Source organism: Martes martes (genome assembly GCF_963455335.1).
Source record: "Martes martes genome assembly, chromosome: 2".
NCBI lineage: Eukaryota > Metazoa > Chordata > Mammalia > Carnivora > Mustelidae > Martes > Martes martes.
The window spans coordinates 19,112,001-19,134,332 of NC_137889.1; the positions used below are offsets into that span (position 1 = coordinate 19,112,001).

Sequence of the window (22,332 nt, forward strand, 5' to 3'; positions counted from 1 at the left end):
TTGAGAGCTCCCATTTTCTGACATACCAAGATATTATCATACTAAGCTTGTTAAAATCACTCAAAAATACAGAATGACTTTGAAAGGAGGAGCAATGAAGGGAAGAACACAATTTTGTTTTCTAAGTCTCCATTATAGTAATATCAGAGAAGCACTCAGACCAGACATTTTCATGTAGTAGGTACCCAGAGCCGAAGTGACTAAAATAGTTACATAAGTATCATGCCGTATAGTTTGAGGCTTATCGTGATACGTGCAAATTAATTAATTCAAGTAAATGCAGTAAGCTCTAACTAAATGCTAAGAACAGTGACAGGCAATGAGAACCAAATGAATAAATAGTCACGGGAGCTAAGAAAATAGCTGACAGAGATAAAATGGCGGGCTCGTGGGGAGCGGCTGTCGGGAATGGAAACAGATATACCTTGAAGGAGATTTTTATTTCAGTTTCTCTTCAGATCATCTTCTTTCATACCACCTGATAAGCATCTTGATTCACCCATGGCGTGAGCAGCAGTAAAATGGGTGATATCAAACAGAACTATCTGGAAACATTTATTTCCAATTCAAAACGGAGCTTTATTTGTGTTTGTCATGAACCCACATATTCTTCTCTACCAGAAGACTATAATTGCAAAGTAGCGCTCGCTTTGACATCTGATGGCAGGACGAGAGTGTGCTACCACCCTTCTGTGGACATTCCACATGAACATACACAACCTATCCCTCGGCCAGATCCTCTGCATAATAATGAAGAAACACATGACCAAGTGCTGAAAACCAGAGTTGAAGAAAAAAATGAGCACTTTGACCAAGGACCCATGATAGAACAACTTAGCAAAATGGTCTTTACTACGAAGCACCGTTGGTATCCTCGTGGACAGCATCATAGATGTCGTAGGAAACAATCCTCCAAAAGACAGATGATACTGAGGTTTTCAGGAATCGAAAAGATGTTATCTTGTGTCTCCTTTGCAATTTGAGAAAATGCATTGAGTATATTCACTAATATGCTATATAGCAAAATAATAATAAAATGTGTTCATATATTTAAAAAAAAGAAAATAGCTGATATGTATTTGCACATAAATGCCATAACTTAAGAAATTAGAGGTATGGAATTGAGGGCTGAATAAGCTGGAGAAATCTCTAGAGAGGTTGGTCGGGGAGAGGCTGTGAGGGGCTCTGTGGCCTGTTCTCTGGGACATGTGGTATTTAGAAAGCAGTGCAGAGCTGCTATTGGATCTCAAGCAGAAAGGACATGAAATAATGTGGTTTTAGGATTTATCGATCTATTAGATTTTCCCCCCACATACCCATTAAATCAATGGTGAAAAATAATAACAGTAAATTCTGGATATAATTTTCAGAATGGTGCAGAGAAAACAAATGTTATATTTTGCAGAAAAAGATTTACTGTACTAGAAAGATTTTCAGTTAACAAATGCAATTTGAGTAGCAGAAATCTGTTTTCAAATAACATCTCTAAGAAGAACTCTTCTGCTTCTATAGGAAAAGAAGACCACTAAAAAAACAGAGCCACAAAGAGGATCGTTAAAGCTCTCCTCCCTGTCACAGCAGTGCCACAGACGGCCAGGATGCTGTCATACAGTTGTGCTCATTCAGGTTATAAAGAAGAGGAACAGGTTCTCTGCATGGATATCAGTTACTTATTCTGAAGTGACACGAGAAAGTAGGGAAGAACAAGCAGGGCTCTCCACAGCCACAAGCAATCAGAAGGTTCCGGAAGGTCTACAAGGAAATGGAGCCCCAGGTAGGGTAGAGTGAGTTCTTCAGCTGTCAAGACATTCCTTGCTGCTCCAGTGTAACTCGGTCATGTGTTTGGCTCAGTTTAACTCTGTCTTTGCCTCTCTAGGGGCGGTGAACAGAGTGGTTAAGAACACAGGCTCTGGAGCCCCCACTGCCTGGGCTCAACTCCAGGCCTTGCGTCTAAGACACTCAGGAAAAGATCTCATCAGGCCTCCTCCTCTTCAGCAGGTGTCTATCTGGCAGCATGCTCCCAGCCATCGTCTCACAGGCCACAGGACAGACTAGACAAATCCTTTAAGTGGACACGAGTCCTTTGCTGGGTTTGTCATATGATGGTAGGTACGTTACCCATGTGTGAGGAGCCCTGTCACTGCCCTTCTTCAAAGGACACAGGACAGATCCTCAGAGACCCTTGGCCTGCCATGTGCTCCTCAAGAGGCACAAGCCAGACCCTGAGTTAATTCGTAAAGGAACTGAGCTGGTTAAGCTATGTAATTAAGCCATGTAATTAAGCTATGTAATAATCATATATAATAACATGGTAACATATAACAGACAATATCATACATATTTATATATTCACATTACATTCACATTACATATTTTATGTATTTGTATTCTTTATATATAATATATTCACTTATATTTATTTTATATATAATACATGGAATGTAAAATGTGATATATAAATATATATAAAACAAAGGAATTTATTTAACTAAGCAATATATACTTGATCTTAGCCAAAAGGCCGAGAAGCGATTAACTAAGCAATATAAAATGAAGTTACGTATAAATTTAGAAAGAAACAGAATACTTGCTAAATGTTCTACAGTGATCTAACTTCCATTAAGACCATCACCAACACCCTTCATAATCAACTGTAAGAGAAGACCTATTGCTTCTAGATAGACTCTACTTATTAATAACACAGTCATTCCCCTTCTGAACTGGGGCTACCTTCCAAGACCCCCAGTGGATGCCTGAAACCGGGGCTAGTACAGAACCCTACGTACACTATATTTTTTCTTACATACACATGTCTCTGGTAAAGTTTAATTTATGAGTGGGGCACAGTAAGAGACTGATAACAACTAATAAGAAAAGGGAATAATTATAGTGATATACTGTAATAGACGTTATGTGAAAGGCTGTCTCAAGATATTTGATTGGTCTTCACTCATCCTTCTTATGATGAGGTGAGATGACAAAATGGTGGGGATTGGAGAGGAAGTGGAGGGAATGACCCCAGTGCCCGGAAGCAGCATCAGGTGATCATGTTCTGATGCTGATGTTCGGATGCATCAGGAAGAGGAGCATCTGCTTCTGGACGGCAGTTGATGGCCCGGTAACTGAGACCACGAGAGCTGAAAATGTGGATAAAGCAGGACTACTGGAATCTTGTGCATGGCATCACTATCATACTGGCATTATTCCTTCAAAAAGTGTTTTAATATAAAATTTCTATTTTAAGGGGTGCCTGGGTAGCTCAGTGGGTTAAAGCCTCTCCCTCCGGCCTGGGTCATAGTCTCGGGGTCCTGAGATCGAGCCCCGCATCGGGCTCTCTGCTCAGCAGGGAGCCTGCTTCCTCCTCTCTCTTTCTCTCTCCCTGCCTCTCTGCCTACTTGTGATCTCTGTCAAATAAATAAATAAAATATTTTTTTTAAATTTCTATTTTAACAAGCCAAATTAAGAAATGTCATAGAATTGGTTGTCAACTGGAGAGTAAAAATTAATTAAAATTTTTTTCATGATAAATATCCAACATCACAAATAAGGAGATGATAATCCAATACCTGGGCCAACCTCTCCCTCCATGTGCCCACCTGCCATCGACAACAGCCAGTGTTTGACAGTCATATTTTCGTTTATCTTTTTGTTGAGAGATGAAAGTGAAATTCTCAGGTACAAAAAGAACACAAATACTAAGTCCTAGCTTCAAGCTCCTAGCTATACTTCTCTAGTGTACAAATTTCCTTTAGAGCACACTTTCTTCCTATTTCCTCAGTCAGTACCCAAATGCTGTTGGTGGCCATGGAAATGCCTCTTACGATGGCCTAAAATAGAATAATCTTTTTATTTTTCTTCCTGCCTCCAAACAAGGAAATGGTAACTCAGGTCTGCAGACCTCTAGGGATTCCACAGATCTGCTTTAGCCAGTGTCTGAAATTCCAGAAAATGTATGCAAATCTTTTTACATTTGCTCTTTATATAGGAGAGTTCCAAAGCTTCTCTCAGATTTTTATATGAACCTATCACCTACAAATTGTTAAGAACCTCTGCCTCTGCCACATCTCAAAAGCATAATAAACAGACTTTCTTACTTCCATTCCTTAGCTGATTCTCCATATCAAGATTCTGCACCTGTCACCACTTCCAGGATGCCTTCCCTGACTACATCATCTATAACCGATTTCCCTAATGCTTTCCTGAAGAATTTAAAACAGGCCACTTTTGTAGTTATCACAGTCTGTTGAGACCCCATTTGTCTGACAAATATTTATTGGGCATGTATTATGTGCAGGTCACTATACTAATTGAGGTATGCCTTGTTCCCTGCCACACTGTTAGAAGATGGCAAGGAACATTCCAGTATCCAGTATAGATCTTGCACCCAAGGACATATTGCATTTATAGCTCCATTGAATAGAAATAAAAATGAGCAGTGGCACTCTAGTGGGCTGACATCCAGCTCAAGAAAAACATTTGTAAAATCAGGCTCATGATTTTTTGTTTCCCCTTTTAAATGCAAAAGGCAGAGTTCCGCAGAAAAAGGAAAAGTCAATTTATCCTGAGCATGGTGATAAAGATACCCAAGCAAAGGTTCCCTTCCCTACCCCAATACCCTGTTGCGCTACCAAATTATTTCAGAATCACAAACTATGTATGCTGATCTCCACCGGCCCTTGTAGTAGCATCTCAAATACACCAGTATCGATGCAAGCCCTATAGTCAGGTCCGCCCAAAAAAACACGCCTGGAAAACAGCTCAACATGAAGTTCCCTTCCTCCTGCTTGGAATCAGAAACACCAAATTCATACACGAAGGGCAACAGAGCAATTACTAAATATGTTGATTTTTCAATTTGGGGAACGTGCATTTTTTTTTTAAGTACTCAGGCCTCTGATGATTAGTGAGTTGTCTACAATAGGGGTTGACGATTATCACCCTAAGGACCTGGCCGAGAGTAGTTAAACCCTATTGTCACAGAAGCAAGGGGGTGTGCGTGGGGGTGGGGGAGGCGATGTGTCCGATTTCAGCACAAACTTCTAACCTAAATCCCATCCCTCCTTCTGATAGATGCTATTTTGACGGGGACTAGTTTTGCAAAACTCTTAACAGGTTAAGCACCCTGTTTCAGTGAAAAGATCTGGAGACTCTAGCACCAGCACCTTGGACTTAATGCCTTTGATTTTCCATTATCCCACAAACCCGATGGGCTCATCTCCGTAGAAGTAGGTGGTTGCAAGAATCAAAGGAGAAAAGACGCGCTAAAGCGTCACGTCGTTGTCACCCCAGGTACTGCGTTGCCGTGCTCCCGGCCGGCCAGGTGCACTCGCTCGGCGGCGTCCTCTCCCACGGAGGACGGGCCACGCCGGGAAAGACAGACGAGAAGAGCCTGGGAGGAAGGCAAGAAGGTCACCCCCATCCCCAGGCCGGGCGGGAGCCACAGAGCCTCACTTCCCGGGCACGTTCGGGCGGGGCGTTCCCAGGGCACCGGGCAGGGAGGCGACACTCCCCGGGCTCTGCTCCGCGCCCGCCGCCCCTCCGAAGCCGTCAGCCTTCCCGGCCTGGAGGCGCCGCGGGCCTCGGTCCCGGGACCGCCGGAGCCCGAGCGCCGCCTCCGGAGAGGTGAGGGCGGGGCGGGGAGGCGGGGATGGCGATGGGGGCGGGGAACCGCGCGCCCGGGGCCGCGGGCGGTCACCCAGCGGCTGTCGCGGAGCCCGCGCCGAGACCCCGAGCCCCGGGAACGGCGTTTCCCGCGCATGGCGCGCGCGTAGGAGGGCGGCCGAAGCCTGGCCCCGGGCCGCGGCGGGAGGAGCGGGCGGAGGGGCCAGCCCCGAGCTCTGCGCGCCGAGCCGCAGCCCGGGAGGCCTCCGGGGCCCTCGCCGGAACTTCGGAAGCCCCGGCACGGCGGGCGCGCGCTCCCACGCGGGCACGCGCGTCCCGGCGCCCCGCTCCCCCGCGCGCGCTCCGTCTGTTTTTCCCGGTTGCTTTCGCTCTCACACTCTGAAATAGGTCAAGGGGTGGAATTCACACCAGGTACGGCCCCCGGCTCTGATGCAAAAGCCGCTCTCTCTCCCCGGCTCCGGGAGAGCCTTGCAACTAGTCGGTTCCCTAGAGCCTCCCGCCCCCATACCGTGCAGACAGCGCCGGCGACCGTGGCGCGGACAATGGTCTGCAGAGGGGAGCGGCGGCGAGCCTCGCTCCCACCCTAGTTCTGCCGGCCCTGCGCCCGCCCTCCCCCAGCACACCCGGAGGAGGGGGCGCGACGGGTCGCTTCGCGCGCTCGGGTCCCCGCGCCCGGGGTCTGACCGCCTAGGTGAGTTCGTGCTCTTCCCCCGCCGTTCCGGTCGCCGAGAGTGACCTGTTTACCTTGAAAACTTAGACGTGACCAAAACGGGCGAGCGTGCCCTGCCGTAGGGGGTTGCGGGGTGTGATTCGGCTGTGAACACCGGATAAATCAGAGCTTAAGAGCTGCAGGGGACATGTTTAGTGTCTTAAAGGTGAAAATGAATTGGTATTTTCATGGAATACACGCGTCTCTCTCCCTTTAGAAGCGACCACTTGGAAACTGCTTTTTAACTAGCAGGAGGCGGTGAACTAAGATAACTTAAAACCAGAAAGTTTATCAGAATAGGTTTTAGGTGATCTGAAAGAACTTACGGAAATAGTCAAAGCCGACAACAAAAATACAATGTAAGAAGGAATTTCAAAACGAGATGGTAGGATTTGCATAATATTTGCCGTAGGTGTATCTCATGGTATTACCTGGGTTCTTCGTGGTGAATATCGTAAGGATACAAACGCTTTATGTAGAGAGGGTAAGGCTGTAAACATCTACCCGCAACGCTTTACATCCGTTGGTATGCATGAATTTAAATGTGTACTGAACATTTCATGTGGGCAGAGAGCTAGAAAATATATCGTTTTGAGGTTTAGGTTTTTAGCAATATTACAGGCAACGACTGACATTTAACTCCTTTCAGCGGTTACATGTAGGATCTGTCATGGGACTGATTAGTGTATGGAATCCTTGACATGACTGGCTCATGAATGGTTAACCTGGCCTGAAGTTTAGAGAAGGGAGGACTGTAGGTTTTTCTGTCCTTGATGCCTGAAGAAAAATGCAGTGTAAAGGACTCCAGTGCTGGTGAAGGATCTTTAGAGGAGCTCAAAGGGGAGGATCATTGGAGAGGAATGAAGGTGACTCCCTGATGGCCACTGATGGCACATACCTTCTTCTAAAGGAGACCCCCGACAAGCTGGAAAGCATCTCCTCACTAAGGAAACCGCTCCAGAAACTACTGCTTTCTTAACGCATTTGGTCAGACTTGAGAAGGGAGCTCTTTATAGGCTCTTCTTTTAATTCAGAAGAAAGCCTGTCTCTAGAAAGGTTCAATTGCTGTAATGATGTTCTCTGGAAATAATTTGTCCGTGTGTGTGTGTGTATGTGTGTGTGTGTGTGTATGTTTTAATATATCCAAATCACCAAGGCAGTTCAAGGCTTTAATAAAATTTTACTTACGGGCAGGATATGAAATTGATAATACTATGCATGGTTAATTCTGTTTCCAAGTGAGAGAGGCAGACGTGCTTCCCCAATAAATCTTAGGTCTCTGTTTATGTGGGTTTTCTAGAGCCAAATCTTACTGGGGATTAAGAGGACTCTAAAGAAGGTATTAATGCTTATGGTATTTCCGGCAGGTGGATACGTGAATACTTCTAGGCTATGTCATTGTAAATAATTCTTAGGCACCTTTAGAGAACTAGTATCCAAAATTTGAAACACGTTATGATGAAGGCTCTATCACTGCTCCGAAGAAGGCACAAAGCACCAGACCCACTTGGCAATATACAGGACCTTAATGCTGAGAAAAATGTGTAGCTAAGTCTTTGTGTTTACTGCATGGTGATGCTCTGCTGTGTATTTTAAATAGGAATTGAGTCAAGCTGTCATTGTGATTTAGCTCTTGGTCTGATGCATTGTTGAGATGAGGCTGTCAGCACTGGTCTGGGCAATCTTACCTTTCTGCTTACAGGTAAATGAGAAAGCACTCTAAGACTGGCATGAAAGTATTAAGATGCTGGGGTTTTATTTAAGAACAGATCCGGGGCGCCTGGGTGGCTCATTCGTTAAGCTGCCGACTCTTAGTTTCCATTCAGGTTATGATCTCAGGGTTATGAGATCGAGCCCCAGGAAGGACTCCACACTCAGCAGGGAGTCTGCTTGAAGATTCTCTTCCTCTGCCCCTCCCCTGACTCACAGTCTCTCTAGATCAATCAATCAATCAATCTTAAAAAGAAATAAGAACGGACTGAAGGAATAAAAATGGAGCCCAATTCTGGTATAGTTTGGGCCCTGGAAGGTCTGCAAGCAGAGTGGTGCTAAATGGCCAACTGAATGTCCTTCAACTGTTGTGAGTTTCTTCTCTTGATGCCATAAGAGCACACATAGCATCGAGCCCCTAGCTGAGAGGTATCTGAAAGGAGCTGACATCATTCACTTTGGGTACTTACTTCCCATCCAGGCAAACTTCTAACCCCTCAAGAGAAGGAATTTAGGGTCCACACTGGATCACCTGGAGTGAATCCCATCTCCAAGCCATTTCCTCATCTGTGAAATGGCCATCATGAGACTTCCCCACGTGGCTGTGAGAAGCAAATGGAATGATTTGTAAGGAATGCCGAGCATGTAGTCAGCACACTGTGAGCTGTCCTCCAAGGAGAAATGTGTTGAGTTCAATGTCATCTCCTGGGGGCCGTGGAGGGGTAGCTGTGTAACTGATAGGAACACTGAATATTCAGGTAAATGGGTCATTCTCCTGTCTTGATACACTTAGTATTCTCTCCTAGTATACACTATAGTATAGGCTAGACTCCCAGGATTAGTGTCCCTTGGTAGCTAGAAGCTCATCCTGTCCAACTTGCATATCCTCCACCTTAGGCCTTTGGCTTCTCTAGGGTTAAAGAAGTTACGGGTGGTGGTTTTTGGAAATAATGATGAGATAGTAGGGGGAGAATGAGATGACCAAGTGAAATTCTAAAATAGAATTTAAACATGTTTCTGTTTATGCCATTAGTAGTTATGTCCCTCCTCAAATGATGATAATTCCGAGTTTCCCCAGGGGCAGTTACGCATTTTGGGGTATTGGACTTCGGGGATGGGGCAGCAATAGCATTCCATCAGCTTTTCAGTTGTTCAGCATTGCCTGGGGACGTAAGGCACCACACTCAGCCTTCAGAAAGCAATAGCAAGAAACACAGCCCTAACCTCCCATGGAACACAGGTGTGCTGCTAACACATAGGTAAACCTGTAATTACATACTTGTGCTCAGTGCAAGGCAGGAAAAATGTCAAGGGCAGAAACAGGGAATTTGACCTAGTATGGGAGGGATGTCAGGAATGCTTGCTTCCGGCAGTGATGTTGGGGTTGTGAAGGGAGATCCTTTCTTAGGGGAAGGAAGAGCCCCAGCAGGCACCCCCCACGGTAGGTACACTGTAGGGGGACTCTGCACACTCAGGTACTGTAGGGGGACTCTGCACACTCAGGTACTGTAGGGGGACTCTGCACGCTCAGGTACTGTAGGGGGACTCTGCACACTCAGGTACTGTAGGGGGACTCTGCACACTCAGGTACTATAGGGGCGGGCCGAGGAGAGCACAGGGATCTTTGAAGAAGGGGCAATGTTGTCAGTGAAGCTGGAACATAGGCCTCTGCTGTTGAGACTCATTTTCTTTTTTATCAAGGATTATAGCCTCAATAGAACTCATAATTGTTCTGTGTAAACAACTTACCTTAGGCTTTGAGACTACTCTATTGAATTATAAAAATATTTACAATCATTTTTTAAGCAGATCAGAACCTAAACCTAATTGACTAGTTTGTCAGCTCTTTGCATTACTAAGTGTCTGACTTTAAAACCATTGGGATTAATTTCCTTTTTCAAAATCTAATAGATTTGTGTTGGAAATAGGCTTAGAAATATGGAAATATGCTTTACATATTTCCAGCCATCCTATATACATATATACAAATTGATTTGTCCTGTATTTGTATACAGGAGAGCTGGACGTACACAAAATACATATATTGATCCAGGGTGAATCTATAGATCTATCTGAGAGCTCTCAGGACCGATTTGCTTGCATTTCACCAGTGGAAAGGCTTCCTGAGTCTGGATGGGGGAAGCCTGAGCCCTGCTCTGAGAAGCTGTGATGTGGGCCTGCGGGCAGTGGTGGGGAGCAGCGTGTCTCCTTGGTGGATTGCTTTCCAGCACCATCCTGGCAAACCGAGTGAAGAATCTGGCGTCTGAGTCTCTCCACCATATGCCTGGTTTTATTCGCTCTTATTCCCTGTTCCCTTCTTTTTCCTTCTTCTCTCCCCTCCTTTCCATTGTTTCCTTTATGTTTTTTTTTTTTTCTCTCTCTCTCTTTACGGGCCCCCATAATGATTTCTCAGCCTTTATAATTATGCTCTGGCTTTAACCTCAGGCCCTACAATGTCGGCCGCATTTGGGTAGTTCTGGATCATATAGCCCTTGACCTTCATGTTCTTCATGGGTAACCATAGGTCTCAGATGGACAGAAACTTTTCCTTCTTGCGGTTCTCCTCAGGCAGCAGACCTGCTGCCTTGTGCACTGAATGCCCTCATCTCGCCCTTCTTCCCTGGATCCGGGAGGCTGAGGATAATGGAAACTATCTGAGCTACTAGAAGCAGAACGGGGTTTCATATGGGAATTAGGTGCTCACAAGAAGGTTGGAAGAAAAGGTTGCCAGGGAAAGGGGAGAAGAGGATCCAGGCTGGGCTCTTAGGGTGACACCCAGACAACACAGCTGAACTGGGTCCCTCCCCCCTCTCCCCCCCCTCCTGCCCCGGGGCTGGGGGCAGGGGATCTGCTGCCATCACTGCTGCCTTGTGGAGGCTGAGAACCAGGGCCACCTCTGGAGCTGCTGACCTTAAAGAACCCAATGATCAGAGAAGCTGCTACAAAGTGCCACTCCACCCAGGAAGCAGGGAACTGAACACAGCCACCAACAACAAAACAAACTAGCAGACATATCTTTTTTATATACTCTCTCCCTCCCTTCTCACCCAGCTTATCTCCCCTGCAGAACCTGATCTGTGCCCAGAACCCTAACCGCAAGGAACTCTGGGAAATGTAGTTTATACCTTCCCAGCCTCCCAGATCAAGGAACGCACCCTTGAAGGAGACAGGAAAGAATGCGGAATGACACCCCATCACATCTTACATATATCTAAAACATATTTCATCACAGCCTTAGCTAGCATATTTCATTCAAGGGAGGTGGATGATATATTGTAAGAATCCAAAAAGGATCTAGTTGCTAACCAATTTCCATTTCAAACAGATGGATATTATAGTCATTACAGTCGAAATTGCTGGAAAAAGCATCAGGCAAATAGATAACTAAAAATTACCAAGCTCCTGCCTCTGCATGTGGTTCTGTCTGAATGTGAAATAATTTTCCTTTGTTTGGGTGTAGTAATCAAAGCCAAATACGAGGAGAATTGATTTCTAAAAAAGTTCTCCCCACCAAAGTCCCAGATAGTCTACGTTTAATAAATGGCAATATAAAGGAAGAATACAGTGTCTGATAAGAGAAATAGGTCCTGGCAGGCTGGCTCTTTCATTAGGTGAATTATCTCTGTATCTCTGTTTCTACCGAAATCTTTCTTTAACCTATAACTTGAATGGTGCTTTTCTCCTTTCTTTTTTTTTTTTTAAGGATAACAAAGATAGAAATGATCTATTAATTGGAGATTAAAATAAGAATATTGACTCTAATCACTTATTTCATACGCTGGTGCATGTCAGGTTCTGTTCTTGCATTAAAGTAAATATGGCTGAATCTCCATAGTTAAGTAATAAATTGTCATTTATCGGCACTCAGAAATTCTATTCGTGCATTTAGGAATGAATCTTGATTATTGAATGAGTCATTTTGTATTTGCCTCTGATATTTAGAGCTCGAAAACGAGAGCAGAGTAGCCAAAACAAATGGAGTAACCTAGTGAATTTGTCAGTCTATGACATATATCTATTTTTAATTGATTTTTATGTCTCAAAAGGCAACACTCCATTCAGAAATCTTCTCTGGTAGATGATGAAAGCATTTAAATGCAGATTTACAAATGCTGCCTGGGGTAAACCACCGTATAATATGAAAGTCTCCTTGGAAGTCAAGTGGTGACTCCAAGAGTTTAGCCACTACACTTGAAGCCACTAAAACTAAACATAGTGCTTTTGCTCTATAAACGCAGCTTCAGAACAAATCCACTGTCTTCCATCCTGAGCCCCCTCCTAAGCCCCACTTACCATGTGTTCTCAGGAGGGAACTGTTTGAATCAAATATTACACTATTACTTGATTAATTGTAAAGGAAAGTAAGTAGTATTAATCTATGTTACAGTAACAGATTAGGATCTCTGATTCCCCCTCCCCACAGTTTTTCTCTTTCATTTGTATTTGAGTAAACAGTCAAGAGAAAAACCCGGATTTCCCTCTCACTGGGTTATGGGAGTATGGGTTCTCATCTTCAGCTCTATGGAGCTTAGTTGTAGATTACGTTGTAGGTTACGCCTCCTTTTATGGATTGAAAATCAAAATCTTTTGATTTTCCAAGTGTATTATAAAGTCAAAGAACATCCAAATCTGAACTCACTCTCTGGTTAGATCATTGATGGGCTAAATTGAAGTGGGAGGTGGGTAGAGAAAGCATGGTTTTGGGGTTTTTTAAAGCAAAATTTGAGGACCATCAAGCAAGACTAGTATTTGAACATCATTAAATGATTGTTTAGTCACTGACTCAAGATGTGGATGTTAAGAATCTCTTTTGTACCAGGATTGGTGCTGGGTTCTAAAGATAGATGGCTCTGCCTTTGAGAGACTGATACTCAGAGAGAGACAGTTATAAAGGGTTATAGTAGGTAAACTGGTACTCTTATTGTCAGTATGGAGAATAGTGGTTTTCTCAAAGAAAAAGTGGGGCATTTTCTCATGGTAAGGTGAAAGAGTTAATTGAAACCTAGACATATTTCTGATTTCAAAGAATATTTACTGATATTTTTGACAACAGCAAGACAATAAAAAGGCAGCCAAGAGAGGAAAAAAAATGTCAACTGTCTCAGATGGGGTCTTTTCTCTGCTCCTTTTAACCTACAGAAACTGAAGTGAGCTTGTCACAAGTTAGAGGGTTTTAGTGTTTAAAGAAACAATGAGTTTATAAGAAAAGAGGACTGCTTTGGGTTCTTTAGTCAACATTCAGAAAGTAGTCTTTTATCTTTAAAAAATGTTAAGGTTGGTAGTATGGAAAGGGGGACTTCAGTCTTATCAGGGACTTCCATCCTATGACTGTAAGAAATTGAATTCAATCCCAAAAATGGGCCTGGAAGTAGATTTTCCCCCAGGGCCTCTTATGACAGCTCAGCCTGGCCACTATCTTGATGTCAGCTTTGTCGCATCCTGAGAAGGAAACTCAGCCATGTTGTTCCAAACTCTGGACCTACAGAACTGTGAGCTAATAAATGGGTGTCATTTTAAGTTTAAAAAAAAAAAAAGATCAGAACCGGTAACATTCTATAGGACATTGAATTTATAATTAGAGTACTTGAGAAAATGCAGGCATATTCTGAATATTAAGACAAATATTAAGGAAAATGAAAAGGTCAATGCAATGATTTATGCAATTATGAAGCAGATCTAGGGTGACCAGATGACGTGTTGTTCAATCCGGGATACTTTTAAGAGTGAAAGGAGTACTATTAGTGATTGCCCTGGGAAAAGAAGCAGAAATGGGGACCGAGGCCAGCAAACCAAGATTTATGGTCACCCAAGATTAAGATGCTGGTTGTATAACATTATTGCATTAACTGCAATATTGATTTCTTAAAAATTGTGGTAAGCATATACATAACATAAAAGATTTAAACCATTTGAAGTGTACAAGTCAGTAGCATTAAGTATATGCATACTGTTGTGCAACTACCATCATTCATCTCCAGAATTTTTATCATCTTGCCTTGCTGAAACTGTACCTATTAAACAGAAAGTCCCTGTTCACCTCTCCCCTTCGCTCCTGGCAACCACCATTCTACTTCCTGTCTCTGAATTTGCCTCTAGGTACGTTACATTTGTGGAGTAATAAACTCTCTGTCCCTTTGTGACTGGCTTATTTCACTTAGCATAATGTTCTCAGGTTTTATCCATGCTGTAGCTTATATCAGAGTTTTCATTCTTTTTAATGATGAAAACTCTTCTACTGTATGTATTTCCATATTTTGTTTATCTGTTCATTCATAGATGGACACTGAGTTGCTTCCACCTTTGGCTCCTGTGAATAATACTGCTATGAACATGGGTGTGCAAACATCTCTGTGAGCCCTTTCTTGCTATTGTTTTGGGCATATACCCACCATATTAGTTTTTAAGTGGAGAAATTAAAAATGGAGGGGAAAAGAGCGTTCTTTACAGGATCTTTCTGGTCGTACTTCTTCAGTACGGTACTCTGTCAGACCAGAGTCCAGTGATGCCTCTACAGAATTCATCAGAAAAATCCATTGTTACAGATGACCTGCTGAAAAAGACACCCAGGGGTTCAAATTCCATCTGCACACAAGAAAGGAAGCTAGTATTTCTGTCTCTGCTACCATGATGCATCGATCACGGATGTTTCTAAGTGAAAAGGGCTGGCATTTAGAACGTCAGAATCTGAGTCAAGTGAATGGCTTTCGGCAGCATAAGGAACCAGAAAATGAACAGCATGAGACTGAGCAACAGTCTCATGTGACCTAGAACGTCTTTGTAACAGGGGACCATGAACTTCCTGGAAACAGGCCACAGAACCAACTGCCATCTGTTGATTTAAAAGCTGAGATGAAAGGAGACAGGCTACAGGGGAAGGTGGACCTTCCAGATACTGAGAAAAATGTTCTTTTTTTGGCCGTAGAAGTAGATATGAGAAAGTCAATGTCAAGAACATTGGTCCATCTGATCTCAACTTAGATAATCCCTTCATGGAAATGGGAGCATCAAAATATAACTCTTCATCTCAAATTTTAAGCATTTTCATTTCCACCAGGGATTTATAGACCTGGAAAGTAACGTTGTTGACAAGTCTGGAACAAAAAAGAATTGCCACATGTCCCTCTCTAAGTCTCTTTGGCAGATGTCAGCCTTCTCTGCAGTCAATAAAAAAAGTAATTCATCTGTAACTGCAGCCTTGAGAGAACTTGATAAACCTTTGGTCATCGGTAAGAGCCAAGCTTCAGAAAATACATCTGCAGAGGTTAATTTGCCAATCAGAAATGGTAGCTGAGAGCCCAACAGGTATTAAGGAGCTTTGAGAAAAATGGACCCAAAGTAAACATCTTACAGCTTTCCAGAATGAACAGTGCCCACAAGTCTGTTCTTACCAGATCACGCCTGTATCAGTGGGGGCTGAAATACTACCAGGCAAGTCCACATGAAAACCTGGACACAAATATTTATGATCTAAACACCCCCAAATTGCAGATAAACAACATGTCCTTCATTCGATGAATAGACAATCTGTAGTATAATCATGCAATAGAATGATATTCAACGATGAAAATACCTATTAAGGGACGCCTGGGTGGCTCAGTTGATTAAGCGGCTGCCTTCGGCTCAGGTCATGATCCCAGGGTCCTGGGATCGAGTCCCACATCGGGCTCCTTGCTCAGCAGGGAACCTGCTTCTCCCTCTGCCTCTGCCTGCCTCTCTGTCTGCCTGTGCTCACTCTTTCTGACAAATAAATAAATAAAATCTTTAAAAAAAAGAAAATACCTATTAAGCCATAAAAAGACATGAAGGAACCTTAAATAAATATTGCTCAGAAAAAGAAACCAGTCTGAAAAGGCTAAATGCTGTATAATTCTGAATATAGGACATTCTGGAAAGAGTAGTATATGAATCAGGATCGAGATAGTAAAGAGGCCAGTGATTACCAGGGATTTTTAGGGGGGGATAGAAGATCAATAATGGAGGATAGGGGACTTTCAGGGCAGTGAGACTATTCCGGATAATACTGTCATTACGGACACGAGACATTTTGTATTTGGCAAAACACACAGAACAGTACAATACAAAGAGTGAACCCTAATATAACTATGGACATTTGTTAAAAATCATATATCAATATCGGTTCATCAGTTTTAACCAATGTTCCACAGCAATGCGAAATGTTAGTTAAAAACTGCATAAAACGTGTCTTAAAAAATGAAGACACACTTCACTTGGTGCTAGTGCAGAAGATGTAGCAAATGTTACCTACGGTGGTCCGGGTGGTGGCATGTCAAGGGCAGGGTGAACTTGGCTTCGAGTCAATGAAGGGAACAAATGAGAGCGGTTCTGTCATCGAGTCCCCGCTGAAACATCTACTGGCTACACTGTACCAGACTGTTGACCCAAGCTCTTACCGGCTGGCCTCTGAGCAAACTGCTTCCTTCCCGTATCAGTTAAAGACTTGGGTCTGGGCCTCCGGAATCCACTGACACATCTGAAACCAGAGAAGACGGGGGTCCTGAAGAGACCCAGCCATTCTCCAGGTCCCGCCCACGGACTGCCATCAACCCCCCCCATCCCCCCCCCCACGCTGCGGACCCCCGCTGAGACTCTCCATGCTGGCTCTCCTCTGTGGGAAGCTCTTGAGCCCCTCTGGCAAATGAACGGAAATGCAGACCCAGCTCTTTCTGTTTTTCTAGCAAGGAATGGGGTCCTTCCTACAGAGCTCTGGCAGAGTGGGCTAGCCCATACACCTTGAAAAAGCTACATAGGTGCACACGCACACCCAGATGTGTCCATATATGTAGAAACCTGCGAGCCGCGTGTCGAGCTGGGTATTTTTTAGGTTTTTGTGATTTATTTTTCTCCAAAGTAATTTGTGATCTTTTGTCTGATAATCTGCCCTACTTGTGAAAATTTGAGCCTTTTGAAATATATGAGCAGTATGTGCATCCAGGAGCTTTTAATTCTCATTGAGATGATGTATTCTGGCATAAAAGTGATGGTTTTGTGTGTAGCATACCACCTTACAATGATCGTGAATCTTCAAAAAGCGGAAACTACTAGAAATCCCACCGCGTGTACAGCTGAAAGCAGATGAGCCGAACGCTGGCGCTCTGTGCTGTGGGCAGGGTGTGCCCTGTTGACTCAACTGTCAGCTTGTAAACTTTAAACCACACAGTTTGGTATTTTGAAGGAGTCCCCGTGCTCTGGTTGTTAGGATTCATGCAGGGAAACAGGACATCAGAGAATAATTGGTCAGTAAAACAGTGAAGGAAAAAATGCTCTTTTGACACGGAAATGTTTACTGTAGGTAAACAGTTATCACTAAAGCATTTCTACAGGTTATTGGATCCTCTGTGCAACAGCTGCTTCAGTCAAAGCCGGGACCGAGTCACTCCCATTTTCCTGGATCCGTTTAAACTAGACCACAGTGGGTTTAGCGGGTCTCTGGGCTGATAGGATCAGTACATGCGGATTCTTGTCCATAGTCCTTAAGAAGGTTATATAGTTTCCTTCTCTTTACCAGTTGGCTCTCAGGTGTTTATAAGTGACACCAACGGCATTAGTTTGCACCTACTGTGACACAGAACTTCAACCTCTTTCCGCACACAGCTGCCACCGGCCCCACCGCAGCACAACGCTGTTCCCTCTGGCCCCCAGGCCCTGCGCCCACCTCCTCTCTGCCTTGCTCAGCATCCGGGATCCTTCACTTGACATTAGCTGGGCGGGGCTTCCTGCTTGCTGGATGACCAATGGCTTCAGAAAGAGTACACTGTGGTCCCTGTCAGTCCCCAAAGTGCCAGTAGAATGACCAGCCTGTTCAGTTTCACCACAGTTTTCTTCAAGACCATGAAGTTGGGAGCCCGCAGCAGGAAAACCGGAGGGACTGTGGGGTGGAGGGGTGTTCTAGAGCAGACAGGCGGCAGGGGGCTGAGAGAGGGATGAAGGACGAGGAAGTAGGCAAGGCTTGCGGACACCTCTTAGAAAGGAGGAAAAGGGGGAGTCTAAAGATTGCGGGCAGATGGGGGGCTGAGAATGGCTGTCCTGGTGTGTGGTTTTCTGTTCCTGTATCAGGAGAGAGGAGGTCATTGGGGGAGAGGCTGCAGGTGGAGAGAAAGGATTGGCCAGGGGCCAGGAAAGATGAGATCAACAGAGAGATGCCGGCCTTTGAGAGGCATCTTGACAGTCCGGGGAGGAGAAGGGATGTGGGAGACCTGGGGTGGCCAGGAGGGACACTGAAGGAATTTGCATTTCCTTAGTGAAGGAGGAGCAGAGTTAGCCGGATAAGGCACTGTTTTGTCAACATCTCAGGCTTTCTGGGGAAATTGAATTAGGATCTCAATGCAAATGATACAACCTTAAGCTTTGGTTTTATATCTCTTTGTCCATTTTTGGTTCTCGTTTTCTCACACATGAGCTCTGCAGCATCTCATCTTCTAACTGTTGAGGAGGCCATAAAAGAGAGATCGGCTGACTGAAGGAGACTATTGGCCTTTCTGAGGAAAAAGCTGTGTTAAAAAACTTAAGTCGTTATTGTCATCTTCCTGATTTGTGTTCTTGAAAAACTCTTTTTCTAAAATACCCTATTTCAACCTTGCTTTTTTAACATTTCGTGTTTTAATGACACAGAAACTGGGGTGCGGCTTACAGTTGAGGGCGTCTTATCCACCTTCTTGGCACAATAATTATGCGTGTTACAAAGTAGATGGTGTCTTAGGATGGGCGACCCGGACAGAAGAGCACAGACTGGGTGCCTTAAACAGTGGATATTTATTTTCTCACAGTTCTGGAGGCTGGAAGTCCCAGAGGAAGGTGCCAGCCAATCTGGTTTCTGGGAAGAGCCGTCTTCCTGGCTTGCAGATGGCCAACAGATGGCCACCTTCTTGCTGGGTCCTCTCATGACCTTTCCTTTGTGTGCACATGGACAGAGAGCCCCCCACCCCCGGTGTCCTTGCTTGCATTCGTTCTTTTAAGTAGGCTTCACAGCCAGCATGGGTTTTATATCTCATTAAACTCACGATCCTAAGGTTAAGAGATGCATGCGGGACTGAGCACGCCAGGTGCCTCTCTGGGGGTCTTGTCTTCCAAGAACATTCTAAGGACCCCACCCTTATGAATTCATCTGACCTTGGTTACCTCCTCCTAAGCCCCAGCTGCAAAGACAGCTGCACTGTGGGTTAGAGCTTCAACATATGAATTTGGGGGGAGACACAAACAGGAAGATCGCAGCCTAGATTCCATTAAGGACTGGATGGCCGTCACCAAGAACTACCTCCCTCAGCCATGGGAGCTTCAGGTTAAACCTTTGGTCTTATTTCTTTTTAGTTTTTAACTTGGAATCAGACCTCTTATATTTTTTTTTTTAAGGAGATTATGATACAACCCAGTGAAGGTTCAAGAATGGTATTTATCACTGGAAATTTGAAATAATAGGCTGTGCATCCTTATAGGCTTATCTCTGAAAAGACAAACACAGTTATAAAACGGGGTCTGGAAACAGAAAAAAATAATTAAACTTTCTGAAACAGTCTGGTTTATTCTGGGCACAGACTTAATAACTCCTGCTGCTAGAAGAAGTACAATTTACTGCCACAGCAAAGCTTAAAATGTCAAACATATTCTTACAAAATACAATGCAAGCTGCCTACAAATTAGACCATTCTCTTAGCTGGCGTATTTCCTACGTCTCTGCAGCTTTCATAATTGTGGCACTTACTGAGAATGGAAGGCCTCTGTGCATGATGCGAATATTCTAACCCTGGCAGTGCGTCAGTTGCCATCGGTATTGAGCAGGTAAGGGTTGCTACAGACCCTGGAAGGAACTACGAGATCCAAGCTATTAGGAGCTCGGGATAAAAGAACTAACACTGAAGCGAACACAGCAAGGAGATGGTGTCAGGGAGCTCAGGTTACAAGCAGAGGCTGCCAATTAGAAGGCCAGGAGCCAGGGACTTGGCAGGAGGTCACAGCGGCTGCCGGCCTTTTCCAGCATCCAGCTTGCAACTCAGAGCCCAGGAGGGATGAGAGTGGTCAGCACAGACGTCACCAAATTGGTTTATCCAAAGCTGACCCTTCTGATGACCCAGAAGTCCTTTCTTCCTGTTTTAGGTAGGATTTCAAGAGATTTAGTTGCCTGATTTCTGTTAGGCCAAAAAAAAAGTGAGAAGTGCCGACAGCCGGGGAGGACGGAAACGGTGAAGAAGTACTCCAAACCTTGTGCCACTCGGTGCAGAGGCAGACACTCTATTCCGCCCTGGAGAGCATCACTCTTCTCTTATACTCTGTCAGACTTAACGCTCACATTGCCAATTTAAAAAATAGGCCATTTATAGGCTATTCAGGAAGACATCAAAAGCATGTATATTATGTTAGATTTCCATAAAAGTCATTAAAATAAATATAATACTTTGATCAACCTCAGCTATTTGTAATATTACATTAGGTGATATAGGTTTTCATTTAAATTGACCTGATTTGGAGTTCAGCATGTATTTATTTGGCATAGGCCTTTCCAGACTCCTACAGGAGAAGGATGGCACATGTTAATTCCATCCGGCACCATCCCAGAGGAAGAGCAAGACAGTGCAGAGGCTCAGAGTGACCCTGCGATCAGGGGAGTCAGCCCCTCCAAGATGAGCTGAGCCTGTTTGTTCAGAAGCTGGGCACAGTGAGGAGATCCGCGGTGGAAAGCTAAAAACTCCATTTCCCTAGATCACAGGAGCAGGAAATAGAGGTCACAATATGTTCCTTACCGTGTTTTCATTTTACAGTGTTCCTTTTGATTTTATGTTACAAGAATATAAAGACATTTTAGGATCACCTAACATTCCTCATCAGTACAGACACCCAATGGTCGATACTCCAGAGGTATGGGAGGTACAAGTCATAAAATTCTAGGTAGCATGAAAATAACCTTTTTTACAGTACCTGAAAAATTGGATTGAGAAGCAGGAATGTTCTGTAGGTTCTATGTTCGAACACTAGTTTATTCTAGGGTTCTGGGTAAATCATTTTCTGTATTTGTTTCCTCTCTGAAATGATCATCTAAAGATACGTGCAGTGCCCTAAAATCTTTGCTCAGTTACATACTAGTATGTTGGGCAAAAGCATGTGTGAAAAACCACCCAAAATCTCAGGAAAAATGTAATCCGTAATGGGATGAGGCAGTGGAAGAGCTAGGTCTTGACCTCAGGACCTTGGGGCTTCAAGGTCACGTTCTTGACTCCTGCTCTCCCCTGCCACTTATACATAGGCTGAAGCTCTTCAGACCACAGTGAGGTCATGGGGACGAGGATAATGATGGCTTGCTGACCCTAGGGGATTTTCTTGTGGTAGAACTGACATTAAAATGACTTTCTCCTCCTGGCATTTGACCCATGTAAGTTATTTTAAACTTTTCTTTGCTAATGCATGATACCTAAGCTTATTCCTTTCTAACGAAAGCTGCCCTTAAATATCGGTAATTTCCAGGGAAGGCAAAGCCTCCTGAGTTTTCAACTTTTCTTGTTAATTAAGTGTGGAAACTGTCACTAGGAGAATTACAATCACCAATCCACTTAGAATGCCAGCAGAGTATTAAATATGTTTTCAGAATATCATCTTAACTCCAAATAGCGGTTGTTAATATGAAAGTAGTAACTGGGACGAAGCAGTAAATGAGTTTTGAATTTGTTTGAAGCATTGTGACATGTCATTGTTCAGGTAGAAGGATTTTGTAATCAGCTTTTAAAAAAACAGTGATAAAGATGAATTTCTATTTTAAATGAGATGCTCCTCAAATCACAAAAGACATACACACACTAAACTATAAAGGTTTGCAGAGCTGTGTGACTGTCTTGGGACACTGCCTGTTTGATGAAGGTGAGGTTGGGAAGGGGACCGAAATGGGCAAACTTTCCTGATTTCTGTTCCTTTAATCTAGAAAGCCACCTGCTTGCTCTATGGGATCTTCTTTTCATAAACTGATATTAATCCATTATCAATTTCTGATTTGTTTGTTCTAGAGAACCACTGTAGTTTCTAATTAACTACCAAAATCTCTTCATGTCCTCTACTCTGAGGTCTGAATTTTTATAGAATGCCATCAGGTTGAGAGGAATCTTAGTAACATCTCGAGGTGTGAACGGAGGGCCGCATGTTGACTTGATTTTAGCTGCACCTTCCAAGAAGGACCAGTCCTCAGGATGGCGAGGATGGACAGCCCACAGGGGACACCGGGCTCACCGGGGACAGCAGAAGTGCAGTTTCTGATTTAACAATGCCTGTTAGTTGGGGTGCCTGGGTGGCTCAGT

The 22,332-nt window shown here is 44.0% G+C and overlaps 1 protein-coding gene and 1 pseudogene across 2 annotated transcripts in view; both read left to right on the top strand.

Moving 5' to 3' along the window:
* The window catches only part of LOC308338223 (large ribosomal subunit protein mL42-like), a 135,656-nt pseudogene extending 134,729 nt beyond the window's left edge, over positions 1-927 (top strand). The window contains exon 3 of the transcript in view: positions 515-927. The product of the transcript in view is annotated as a large ribosomal subunit protein mL42-like (transcript). The remainder of the gene's footprint in view (positions 1-514) is intronic.
* A 5,104-nt stretch (positions 928-6,031) lies between these two features.
* Positions 6,032-22,332, top strand: part of TRMT9B (tRNA methyltransferase 9B (putative)) — a gene marked incomplete at its 3' end in the record, with an annotated part of 58,020 nt that continues 41,719 nt past the window's right edge. Inside the window, exon 1 of the mRNA XM_080797609.1 lies at positions 6,032-6,313. The remainder of the gene's footprint in view (positions 6,314-22,332) is intronic.